The sequence below is a fragment of the Puma concolor genome, chromosome E3, assembly GCF_028749965.1.
Source record: "Puma concolor isolate L17-30 chromosome E3, mPumCon1.1.hap2, whole genome shotgun sequence".
NCBI classification, from domain to species: domain Eukaryota; kingdom Metazoa; phylum Chordata; class Mammalia; order Carnivora; family Felidae; genus Puma; species Puma concolor.
In genome coordinates, this window is record NC_141682.1 from 40091260 (window position 1) to 40103965 (window position 12706).

At 54.2% G+C, this 12706-nt stretch overlaps 5 non-coding genes across 5 annotated transcripts; 2 read left to right on the top strand and 3 right to left on the bottom strand.

Moving 5' to 3' along the window:
• Positions 1–4038: 4038 nt before the first annotated feature.
• Positions 4039–4110, bottom strand: TRNAP-CGG (transfer RNA proline (anticodon CGG)). Its single transcript has one exon. It is a non-coding gene; the product is annotated as a tRNA-Pro (tRNA).
• Positions 4111–7561: 3451 nt separating this feature from the next.
• TRNAK-CUU (transfer RNA lysine (anticodon CUU)) lies at positions 7562–7634 on the bottom strand. Its single transcript has one exon. It is a non-coding gene; the product is annotated as a tRNA-Lys (tRNA).
• A 1346-nt stretch (positions 7635–8980) lies between these two features.
• Positions 8981–9052, top strand: TRNAP-UGG (transfer RNA proline (anticodon UGG)). The gene has a single exon. It is a non-coding gene; the product is annotated as a tRNA-Pro (tRNA).
• A 2694-nt stretch (positions 9053–11746) lies between these two features.
• TRNAK-CUU (transfer RNA lysine (anticodon CUU)) lies at positions 11747–11819 on the bottom strand. The gene has a single exon. It is a non-coding gene; the product is annotated as a tRNA-Lys (tRNA).
• Positions 11820–12014: 195 nt separating this feature from the next.
• Positions 12015–12086, top strand: TRNAP-AGG (transfer RNA proline (anticodon AGG)). Its single transcript has one exon. It is a non-coding gene; the product is annotated as a tRNA-Pro (tRNA).
• The last annotated feature ends 620 nt before the right edge of the window (positions 12087–12706 follow it).

Genomic DNA, 12706 nt, shown 5'->3' on the forward strand with positions numbered 1-12706 from the left:
CCCAACACTGAGTGTCTGGACCCCTGCTTGCTGTGGTTTTCATCCCTGGAGGGACTATGAAGTACCATGATACTAGCTGTAAAGAAAAACCCCCTCGTAGGCCAAGTCAGATTCCACCTACCTAACTGTAAAAGCAAGACCCCGGGGGTGCTTGGCTGGCTCAGTCCATGGAGCATGGGACTCTTGATCTCGGGGTCATGAGTTCAAACTCCATGTTGGGTGTGGTGTGCTTAAAAAAATAAAATCTTTAAAAATAAGTAAATAAAGGGGCGCCTGGGTGGCGCAGTCGGTTAAGCGTCCGATTTCAGCCAGGTCACGATCTCGTGGTCCGGGAGTTCGAGCCCCGCGTCAGGCTCTGGGCTGATGGCTCGGAGCCTGGAGCCTGTTTCCGATTCTGTGTCTCCCTCTCTCTCTGCCCCTCCCCCGTTCATGCTCTGTCTCTCTCTGTCCCAAAAATTAAAAAAAAAAAAAAAAGTTGAAAAAAAATAAGTAAATAAAAGCAAGACCGCCCCAAAATAAAACTGTTTCCAAGAAATGTAACCACACATCCTAGAAAAATGTCCAAGAATGTGTATAGGAATACAAAAGTATCCAGCACCCCCCAGAATAAGATTGTAAACATCTGGCATTCAATTAAAAATTAGCAGACACGAAAAGAAGCAGGAAAACATACCCATAGTCAGGAGAAAATAATTAATAGTGACTCAGACATGAAGCAGATAATAGCATTGGTAGACAAGGATATTAAAACCCTTATATATTTTTTTTAATTTTTTTCAACGTTTATTTATTTTTGGGACAGAGAGAGACAGAGCATGAACGGGGGAGGGGCAGAGAGAGAGGGAGACACAGAATCGGAATCAGGCTCCAGGCTCTGAGCCATCAGCCCAGAGCCCGACGCGGGGCTCGAACTCCCGGATCGTGAGATCGTGACCTGGCTGAAGTCGGACGCTTAACTGACTGCGCCACCCAGGCGCCCCCAAAACCCTTATATATTTAAGAAGCTAGAGGAAAAATTGAATATGTAGAGATGTGGAAGACAAAGAGAAAAACAGCCAATTTAACTTCTATAGATTAACTACAATAGTTGAGGTAAAAAGTACACTGGGTGAGATTAGTGGCAGATTAGACATTGTAAAAGAAAAGATTAGTGAACTTGAAGGCATAGCAATAGAGATGATTAAAAATAAAATCCACAGAAAGGAAAGACTGGAAACATAACATCAGCGGCTTTGGGACGATTTCGAGGAGACTGATATGTGCACAGTTGGAATACATGCAAATGGGAGAAACAGAAAAATATTTGAAAAAATGATAAAATTTCCAAATTTGACCAAAACTGTAAATCCACAGACTCCCCCCCCCCCCCAAAAAAAAACGAACAAACTTCAGGCATAAGAAAATATGAAGGAGGAGCTCCTGGGTGGTTCAGTCGGTTGAGCACTGACTCCTGATTTCTGCTCAGGTCATGATCCAGGGTCGTGGGATCAGCCTTACATCAGACTCTTCCACGTGGAGGATGGAGCCTGCTTAGGATTCTGTCCCTCTCTCTCCTTTCATTCTCTCTCTCAAATAAAACAGATAGATAGATAGATAGATAGATAGATAGATAGATAGATAGTTTAAAAAGAAATATAAAGGAAACTATATCATGGCATATCATAATCAAATTGCTTAAAATGAGTGATAAAGAGGGGCGCCTGGGTGGCTCAGTCGGTTGAGCGTCCGACTTTGGCTCAGGTCAGGATCCCACGGTTTGTGAGTTCAAGCCCCGTGTCGGGCTCTGTGCTGACAGCTCTGAGCCTGGATCCTGCTTCGGATTCTTTGTCTCCCTCGCTCTCTGCCCCTCCCCCACTCATATTCTGTCTGTCTGTCTCTCTCAAAAATAAATATTAAAAAATTAAAGAGGGTGAGAGACAGGTTCCATCTTGTACCGTAGAACATGCCTGTGGGGGTTCCAAAGTTGCCAGGGATAGCATTCAACTAGCCTGGAGTTTCTGCGCTGTGAGGAAGGCCAAGCCACATGCACAAGTCACGTGTAGAGGTCCCATTCCACAGTCCCAGCTGATCTGTTCATATGACAGCCGTGTGAGTAAGGGGCCTCCAGATGCTATTAGACACGAAGTCGTCCCAGACAAGCCCCAATTTAACAGATACAGGTTATGCCTGCCCTTCCCTGTTGAATTCCTGACCCACAGAATTGATAAGTATAAAACCATATTGTTTTCACGCCACTAAGTTTGGCATTGTTACACAGTGACAATAGCTGTCAAATGGTAACTATTAAAATAAAAGGCGGCAAACATTCAGTAGAAGAATTTGGGGGCCGCCGGGGTGGTTCAGTCTTAACCGAGCCTGGAGCCTGCTTGGGATTCTGTCTCCCTATCTCTCTGCTCCTCCCCTGTTCCCATTCTGTCTCTCTGTCTCTCTCAAAAATAAATAAACATTGGGGCATCTGGGTGGCTCGGCCAGTTGAAAGACCGGCTTCGGCTCAGGTCGTGGTCTCAGGGTTTGTGAGTTCAAGCCCCCGCATCGGGCTCTGTGCTGACAGCTTAGGATTCTGTGTCTCTCTGTCTCTCTGCCCCTCCCCCACTCATGCTCTGTCCCTCTCTGCCTCGGAAATAAACATTAAAAAAAATGTTTTTAAAGGTATAAATAAAGATCAGAAGTAATTAAGTGATACTGCCATTATTCACAGATGATGTGCCTGACTATGCAGAAAATTCTGTAAATTAGAAATGACACGAGTTTCACAATGTTACTGGATCCAAGACTGATACGTAAAAATTGGTTGTATTTCATACATATCTGCCAAAAATCACACATTCTATCCAAAGGGATGCAATTTACGATAGTTTCAACAACATCAAATACGTAGCAAAACTTCTAATGGAAGATATGCAAGACGTATCTCAGAAAAATATAAAACGCTACTGTGAGAAGTTAAAGAAGACCTTAATAAATGAGGGGACATATCATGTTTATGAGTTGAAAGACTCAATATCGTAATGGCGTCAAACGACCTGGAAACGCCCTATGGAATCAAGGCTGTACCAGTCAAACGCCCCATCGCTGTTTCTGTGTAAACTGACAAGCTGATTCTCACACTCACATGGAAGTGCAAAGGGCCAGGGATCACCAAAACATATTTGAGAGAGTCACACGCCTGGATATCAAGACTTGCCCATGAAAAGCTAAACTGGGTTGGGCACAAGAGTAAACAGACCGCGGGACGAAGCAGCGAAGTCTTAGAACCACATACACTCAGACTCTTGATTTGTGAAAAAGTGGGCGCTTCGAACCAGGGGCGGAAAGGACAGTCGTTTAAATAAATCGTTCTGAATCAGAACTGTTCCCATTTCACAGATGGGGGAAACAGCGTCTGCATGGCCCGGTGTCTCGTCCAGGGCCCAGAACCCAGGCGGGGAGGGAGGGCCACCCCCGGCTGCGGTGCCGAAACCGGAAGGGAACGTTTTTTTTTTACCATCAAGAGGTCGATCCGCATTTGGAGCTAGGACCTCTGCGTCCCACAATGAGAGTCATGCCTCTGGCCCAGCGTGGTGCGTTATTGCCGGCCACAAATATGAGCCACGCCTGCCACTTAAAATGTTCTAGTGGCACACGAAAACGCACAACAGTAAGTGAAAAGAAATAGGTAAAATTGATGGTGATAATATATTTTACATAACCTAATACATCCAAAATGTCACTGCAACACGCAGTAAGAGCCCTTACTTTCCTTGAGACACGTCAGCGCATCTCAGGCGGGCCCGCTGGGGGAAACAGGTGTCCCGCGGGGGTGGCAGAGAGGAGAGCAGCTGGGCGCGGGCTGGCCACCGAGTGGACTGGCCGACCGCGCCCCCCTCCCCGCCCCAGCCTGCAGCTCGAAGCCCCGCCGCTCTCCCCCACAACCCCCAAGAGCACGAGCGGCCCAGCCCCGTCAGGTCCCCGGGAAGGAAGGGCCTGAGCGGAGCGCAACACGCTTCCTGAGCTCCATATTCCCCTTGTAAAAGGGTAGAAAGCAGGGGCGCGCACCCTGGGCTCGTCCGGGATTTGAACCCGGGACCTCTCGCACCCGAAGCGAGAATCATACCCCTAGACCAACGAGCCTCGCACGCACGGGAGGTCGCTTGAGCTTCGCACACAACTGTTCGCGTCGCGCGTGACCCCCGGCTCAATCCCAGGCTGGCTGAGCGGCGCCGTCCCGGGAGGACGGCTCGGCTGATCCCCCGGATCGGGGGCCGATTCCTGCCCCCAGGGGAGTGGGGAGCATACTGTGGGGGAGGGGAGGACGAGGGGCTCGGCTGAGCCGGAGGGCCCGTGCGGCAAGAGCACTCGCTCTGCGGGGGACCCCGAGGCTTCAGGCGGCCACGGCGGTGGGGGCTATGGAGGCTGGCTGGGGGGCAGCAGACAAGAGGAAGGGGACCTGCACCAAGTAGGCCTGGTCCCGTAGGACGGGGTCGAGGAGGAGGAAGAGGCGAAGGAGGAGGTGACCGGTCCATTTTATGCGCTCAGCGCCAGGGAAGCCAGTCTGGGCGCGGGAGAAGGGAGTGCCCGCAGCGGACCCCGCTTCTCGCTGCTGATCCTTAAGCCCCGCGGGGTGGGCGACGGCCCCCTTTGGGAACTTCCCGCAGTTCGGGGCGAACCGTTTCGGTGGGAAAGGCAAACCAAGGCAGGGTGAAGAGTTTCGGATCGGCTAGCTTGACTAATTCAGTGAGATGCGGGACGCAGGGGCTGTCCCTCGTTGTCTGGTATCTGCCGCCCGGTGACATAGGGCGGGGGTGGTGCCAGAGTCGGGTGAGGAGGTGGGTAGGAGTTTGGACGCAGCGTTGGCTGGTTTGCCTACGAAAGGCCTGTTGGCGGGCAAATTGTTTCCTCTCTCTGGGAATTAGCCCTGGGTGGAGGGGTTTCGCCTCAGCCGGCAGGGCCCCCAAGAGGTCAAACCGTCATAAAATACAGAAACCAGAAACCCTGATTAATACAGGCGTGAATTGAATCCGGGCGTTTTTGCCAACATTTCTGAAGACCATGTGACTGTTCTTGGTCCTTCCCTCAACATGATTAACTACTTTGATCGATCTTGAACATAAAACCAACCCTGCATTCCTGGAATAAATCTAGCCCAGCCCTCATTTCACCGCTCCAGTCTTTTTAAAAGAGGTAAGGGAATGATGGTCCTTTCTTCCCAGGACATGCCCAGATACCCAGGCTGGCTAATTTGAGACGGGGAGGGGGCGGCGGCACTGACCTCTAGCTCTGCAAGTCTCAGAGGCCAAGGACACAAGTGACCCCCCAGTTCAATTCCCCGTGTGCTCCTGTGACACAGGGTCACGCACGTTTCCTCCTTGGTGAGTTCCAGGTAGAGACTGTGCTGGGGGGAGGCGGTCACACAAAGGGAACTTGATTTGCAGCAAATAAGGAGATCGTGGGAAGCTGTTGACTCCCCAAGTGGGGGTGAGCGGGTTTCTTTTGTTTAGGGTTCGGATGACTACTCAGAATGGGAGTTTTGTCCTCGAAAGTAGAGGCGGGGGGGGGGGCGTAAGTTTGTGTAGGAGTACCCAGAAAATATGCCTATGTATGTGTCCTGCGTTCCACTAACGAAGCTTGCGCTCCTCGGGCGAAGAGTGTAACATTCTAACGAAGCACAGGTAAGTGCCAGACTCGCCAGGCTCCATCTGCACAGTGGGAGGCAGTGCAGCTCAAACTGGTCTAGCCTGGCCGCCAGGGTCCATCTGCACAGGTCATACCTTGGCTGGGGACGGCTCTGTTGGGTATTTTAGAGGGACTGCACATGCCGCCTGGGTAGTGTGAGACAGAGAACCTAAAGGGACCCCGTGAAGAACTGCTCTGTTTCTCCTTTTTCCGCTTCCGTTCCCGCTACGTCCCACACCCCTGCCTCACACACACCTTACGGGGACAGATGATGTATGTCCTCCTGGTAAAGGTCAAGGGATTAATGGTTCCTTTGGAGTCTTCCAGCAAAACAGATGACATCTAAGGAGTGACGGGGCGGGAGTCGTCCTGAACGTTTTCCAAGACCACCGACTCATCAAGACCCCTGGCTCAGAGCAGGGACTTACGGCGAACACCTAACCCCTCTCTGTTCTGGATGCCTCGGAAGACACGTGCACCGAACCGCCACCCTCAGCAAAAACCCCAGGCCCCAAGCAGACACGAGACTCTTGTTTCCTTTCCAGGCCTCCTAGACATTGTCCGCGTCTGTACGTCTTCAACAAACTGCGCCCACTTCCTCTCCACTCGCGCCTGATTTCTCTGCTGCATGAGGCCCAGGACCCTCTTGGCTGGCTGGTCCTGTGGGACCCCTCTGGGTCCACCTGCCGGTAATCGGTTACACTCGCACACAATGACACGCCCGGCTGTCCACGGCCCAGGTGCCACGGCAAGGACCACCGCCCGAACAGCGAGGAGGTTAGGACTGAGCCAAACTTGGCTTCTAGAGCCCTGATCTTTCTTCCAAAGGCAGTGGATCAAGAGTTCAGTGCTCTGTCCCCTGAGTTCGCCGGGGACTGTGGAGCAGAGCAGAGGTGTTCTGTCTGTGCTGATCCAGCTTCTGCTGAGCGAAGCCCCTCTCCCTTCTCTGAACATCCCAGCTGCGCGGCCACCTTGGACACCAGCTACCCTGAGACTGGGTCTCCTGGGGTGGAGGAGGAAGTTCCAAGACTTGCGCTAAAGGAAGGGCTCAGGGTTTCTTCTTCCAGTCTAGGGATAAGCAGACAGACCCTCCTGGGTGCAAAAACTCCTGTTCCCTCCTCCCCCACTTCCCGCCCCCCCCCCACCCTGTGGACTCTGTTCTATGACCCTGAGCCTGACAGCTGGTGTGGCACTCTCGCCTCCATAGCCCCAGCCCCTCCCCCGTCTCTCCATCCCATCCCCACCACCTAGTGTCCTGGAAAAGCCAGGCGCTTATCCTTGGTCCCAGCTGGGAAGGACTCCCCTCGGTCTATGAGTGAAACTCAAGGCAATTTTCACAGGATTGAATTCCTGGCTCTTGTAAGGGAATCGGGGGGAGGAGAGAACTGTAGCCCATGGATCTCTCATGAACTCAGAAGCCCGGGGTCAGGAGGCGAGGGACCTCACTCCTTTATCTTGAATTCACATCGGCACGCACTCTGGGAAAGTCCAGGGCGTCAGATGCGAGGACCACATCCACCCCAGGGGTCCAGGCAACTGGGCAGTCCTGGTGCCCTCAAAAGAGTTAGGAAACATGCTCAGAGTGTGCCGCGTGAGATCACGGAACTGCAGGAATGACTCCCCTGAACTATGCTACTCCTGTCACGTCTCCATGGACTAGATACACATTTGAATCCCAAAATGCAAAAGCAACTCGGTCCACCATCTCTGTTAGAAGGGACGAGACCTAGAGGTAGAGGCCTGAGCAACTCTAATGCGTCCCCGTCCAGTCTTCCCGCAGCTCCAAATCCAGCACAAGAATGTGGTCTTTGTGCCCTGAGAGTCAGACCCTGAAACGTGAGTTGTGGTAACTGCTTACTCTTAAGGGCGGGAAAGCATTCATTTTCTTCGCCCAGGCTTGTAAAATGCGCGCCCAACGTGGGGCTCGAACCCACGACCCTGAGATTAAGAGTCTCATGCTCTACCGACTGAGCTAGCCGGGCATGGCACCTGCCGGCTCCTTCAAAGGAAAAGGGAGGCAGCGCTGGGGCAAGACGGCCTCCCCCTCATCGCAGCCCCGCCCCTGTGACCAGTGCCGCCTCCGACACGATTCCTCTGTTCCAGCCCGAAACTGACCCGAGAACCTCAGAATTGAAAGCAGCAAGGGAGGAAGGGGGGGGGGGGTGGAACCCGAAATTCAAGGCCGCGGGCAGGGATCGGGGACACTCTGACCCAAAAGGACAAACAGAAGGGGGCCCAGGGGGCCCGGGCAGCGCTGGGAAGCCGGTGCCACGCAGGCACCGAGTCCCTGAAACCCCACGGTCGCTCGGCCCCGGGAGGCAGCACGCAGGCCTCAGCAGTGCCAACCCGCCTCCTTCCCTCCCAGCTCTGGGATGGGAACCGAGGCTCCCCCCAGCCCTCCCGCCCTCCGTCCCTCGGGACCCTTTTGCAGACTGGGAGCACGGGATCGTGGAGGTCAAGGTCACTGGTGTTGAGTGGGAAAAGATGGCCCTGGAGGATGAGTCCGCTGCGCCGGCGAGCGCTCGGGGTCCAAATCCCCCACCGGTCTCTTTCAAATTCTCAACGTCTCCCCCTGCCCCCACGCCGCGTACCCTCCACCGCGTCCCACACCTCGCTTTAGGGCTGGCGGCGCGGCGTGGACGGGGAGACCCAGAGAACCCGCCGCAGGACGGGAGGGGGACCCCCAGCGCCCCGGGGGCCCCCGCGCAAGGTCGGGTCGGGCCACCTTCTTCCTTTCCGGTCGGTTTCTAGAATCGTCGCCCATCCGGAAGGGAAGATGAGCGCGGCGCCTCGAGGCCCCGCGCCCCCGCCCAGCCCAGGGATGCGTCCGCGGGACGGTGCCCGGCGCCGGGGCAAAGGGGAGCTTCGTGAGACCCAGAGTCCCGCGGGGGGCTTTGGGGGTTGGGCCCAGAAGAGGGCGGGCTTGGCCGAGGACAAGAGCCTCTGGGTCTGCACCGGACCCTAGTTCCCCTTTCCGCAAACAGAGGAGACCCGGCTTTGGCCAGAGGCCCACGGCCCCGGGATGGGGGGTTCGAGGCGAGAGGCCCTCTTCTCGGGTTTGAGTCCCACCCCCGCCCCCGGAACCCCCCGGAACGCGGTCCTGGAGCCGGCCACAGTCCAGGGCGGGAGGGAGGTCCCGGTGACAGAGGCTCTGGGGGGGCGGGGGGGAATTGACCCCTGAGCCTCTAAGACCCGTAGTGTCGAACCTCACGGCTCTCTGGACGGTGACCCAATCCTCTTTCCTTGCGGTAGGCATCTAGGACACCACCGCAGCCGAAGGAGGGGGAAGCCAGGGGACAGAACTAACAAGACAGGGCAGGGCCAATTTGGCTCGTTGGTCTAGGGGTATGATTCTCGCTTTGGGTGCGAGAGGTCCAGGGTTCAAATCCCGGACGAGCCCGTGTCTCTGCTGCTTTTTTTTTTTTTTTTTTTTTTTTTTTTTCCTTCTCCAGGTGGTCAGGTTGTTGCTGACAAAGGGACCAAAGTCCACTCAGGGCCAGGAAGGAGCAGGGACCCACAGACTCATCACTCCACATGACAGTGACTAAAAGACCTTCCAGCCTTCAGAGCTGGCCTGGACCTGCACTCACTCTCTGCTTAGGCTGTCCTTGTGTCCTCTGCTGTGCCCAGCACTGGGGGCCCCTTGGGGGGACCCATCTGAAAACAAGGTCCAGAGTTAGCATTCCCAGACTCCAGGTATGAGGGCATACTCCCTGGCCAAGGGAAACCGAGTCAGTGCGTCAGGCAAGTGAGGGAGAGAAGTTAGAGCCACCAAGGATCACCAACCAAAGGGACTTTTTTTGGCCTAAGGATGTTTGTCTTGCTTTAGATGTGAGGTCTCAGATTCAATCCAGGAGGTCTTTCTGAAGTAGGCAGTGTGGGGCCTGGCTGTGCTGTCTTTTCAGACCAAGAGAGATGGATACCCCCGGCCGACCTGGGGTCTTGAGTCCTCGGTGTTGCGGATGGTTGAAAGGCTGGGCTGGGTCAAGGCACCACTCAGTCATAGACAGGACCCTCAAGCGGGACTGGGCTCAGGGTACAGCCACTTCCAAAACAATCACCCCCAAACCTCCGCCGCGAGGAGCCACCAGCATGAGTTCCCTGTGACGCCAGCGACTTCTGCTCCTAAAGCACGCAAAGGTGGTGCTTCAGGCTTGAGTCTGCGATGTGCGGAGGCACCTTTAGAGTGTGTAAAAATGCCCAGGGGTATTTAAAAGTTTTGAGGGAAACATCAACCCTCAACATCCATCAGACACCGCACTCTCTGAACACTGACTTTGAACTTTTCACGATGCTATATTTTTGCAACGTTGGATTTCCCACAGTATCTGCGCGAGCAGGGCAAGAGAATCAGTGTGGAATAGGAACCGTGGGAGGCAGTAGGCAATCTCATCCCAAGGTTGGAGAAGCCGTACAGGGCCCGCCCACTGCACATATCCCAGTAAAAAAAGAATTATTATTTAATAAGAAGATAGGGCGGATGAACATAAGGGAAGGGAAACCAAAATAATAGCAAACAGGGAGGGGGACAAAACAGAAGGGACTCATAAATATGGAGAACAAACTGAGGGTTATGGGGGGGGGGGAGGGGGAGGGGCTAAATGGGGGAGGGGCACTAAGGACTCTACTCCTGAAATCACTGTTGTGCTATATGCTAATTTGGATGTAAATTTTAAAAAAATAAAAAATAAAATAAAATAAAATAAAAAGAAAATAGGGTATTGGGCTGGCTCAATGGGTAGAGCATCTGACTCCTGATCTTGGGGTTGTGAGTTAGAAAACTAAAAGGAACATAAAATTTTTTGGAAAAAAAAAGAGTGTTGAATGGTGTCCCCCTACTACCGTGGCCACCCAGAACCTCAGGAGGTAGGGTCTTTGCACATATAATTAGATACAGTGAGATCCTGGAGTAGGGTGGGCCCTGACCCAATGACAGGTGTCTTTATAAAAAGATTATATGAGGACACAGAGGCCCGTGGAGGGAAGAAAGCCATGTGACAGTGGAGGCACAGACCGCAGTGATGAGTCTAGAAGCCAAAGTTAGCCAGAGCACCAGAAGCTGCAAGAGGCGAGGAGGGGTTCTTCCCTGGAGCCTTTAAAGAGAGTGGAAAAAATGGCCAGCTGGCACCCTGACTTTAGACTCTGGTCTCCAGAAGCGTGAGAAAATATATTTCTGTTGTTTTAAATCGCTCAGATTGTGGTAACTTCTTACGGCGGCCACGGGAAGCTAATAGAGACACTGAGTTGGTAAGAATTTTTTCCAAGAAGCGACGAAGGTGTATGGACCTAAGTCCCTAATAAACTGAGTTTCCTTTTCCCCTAAGAACACCAGGAAAGATTACTGACACTAAGAGTGCCCTGAGTGAGAAATAGAGGGGGCTCTGGCAGATCCCAGGGTCCAGAGAAGGGGTGTCTCCCAGCGTAACCTGGGTCCCCACCACAAAAGAAAGAAAACACAGTCCTGTCAAGCACTTAGCAGGGTCTTTTCACGAGCCTAAACCGTTGCAAGAGAACACAAGAAAGTCAGCTGATGGGAAGCACATACCCTCCTTCTCCCTCTTCCCCAAAATAGAAAACGAAATGCCTCCTGTCTGTTTCCCTTTCACTGGGGAGAAGTGAAGGAAAGCAGACAGGCCACCAACCTCGGGGTGGGGGTGGGGGTGGGGGAGGGAAATTCTGCGCAGTCCCTCCTCAGGCACTGGAGTGGCCCCGATCAGGAGCCTCCTCCTGGGAGCCCCACTCGGGACCTAGAGAGTCACCCCCAAACCCACACAGACACCGAGCTCTGGGTTTGCATCCTGTTCCCCAGTCAAATGTGATAGCGCAGGTCACTGTCGGGTTACTAATCTAAGAAAAGATATAGCTATGTGTCTTCTTGGGCCAGCATCCAAAAGCTGGCTGGTGGGCCCAAATATTTACATTGCTTCACAGGAGCACAGAGACCGTGCAAGGCTTCGGAGCGCCACGCAGCCACGCAGACGCCCCCCTGGTAGCATCTACCTGAGATCGTTAAAAGCCTCTTTAAATGGCGGATCTGCGACATACCTTCCCTGCGTTGAGTTGTCCTTTGGCCTCTTTATCAGGCAAAACCACACGCCCGACGTGGGGCTCGAACCCACGACCCTGAGATTAAGAGTCTCATGCTCTACCGACTGAGCTAGCCGGGCAAGGACAAAAACTGGTCCTACCTCCCCGCTACTCAAAGTATTAAAGGCAGGTGCTACAAGCCGAGGCAAAAGCGCATCTTGCTTCGGGAGAGGCGGTGCGGGCATGGCTGCCCCCAGAGAAGGAGACTGCAGGGAGGTGGGGACCTGGGGCGTGAGGATACTAGAAATAAGGAGAAGTAGGCAGCTGCCAGGGGTGGCTCGTTGGTCTAGGGGTATGATTCTCGCTTAGGGTGCGAGAGGTCCCGGGTTCAAATCCCGGACGAGCCCCATCCTTTTCCTTCTCCTTTCTCAAATCCCCCCAGGGCCCTGTTGAAGTTCTGGGGCTCCAGCCCAGAGCCACCTGCAGGAACAAACGCCACCTGATGTACCGTCGCTCCCGCGGCCAGAGAGTCCTGAACTTGAGCTCGACATCGAATTGAGGGAGCTGGGGCCTACAGAGAGAGATGTCCAGGAGCAGCCGCGCCACACAGACGTGAGAGGCCACGGCTTCAGCCAGGGATTCGGCCCTTCACCGGCCTCCAGCCGCTCCTGCACTCCCAGGTGATTCTCTTCCCGGCCGCCAGGGGGAGCGCTGAGCCACCACGGCGGCTGGGCTGGGTGGCCCGGGTCCTGCGCCCGCCGGAGTGGCAAGGGGACCCAGACCCGGCGGGGAAGCCCCGCCCCCCAACTATGTTCCCGAGGAGCCAGACTCTGGCTGAGGGCCAGCATTGCTTCTTCTGTTAATTACCAGTGCGGGTCCGGGGAGCCTCCGGGGGCACTTCCCCCTCCAACCTCCTCCCCTGCCTCCCTGCGATCACCCTGCCCGAAGGGGAGCGTCTGGTGGCGGGCAGGGCCTGCCCAGAGCACGCAGCTCTCGAAATGGACACTTTGACTTCAGCCCCGGGTTC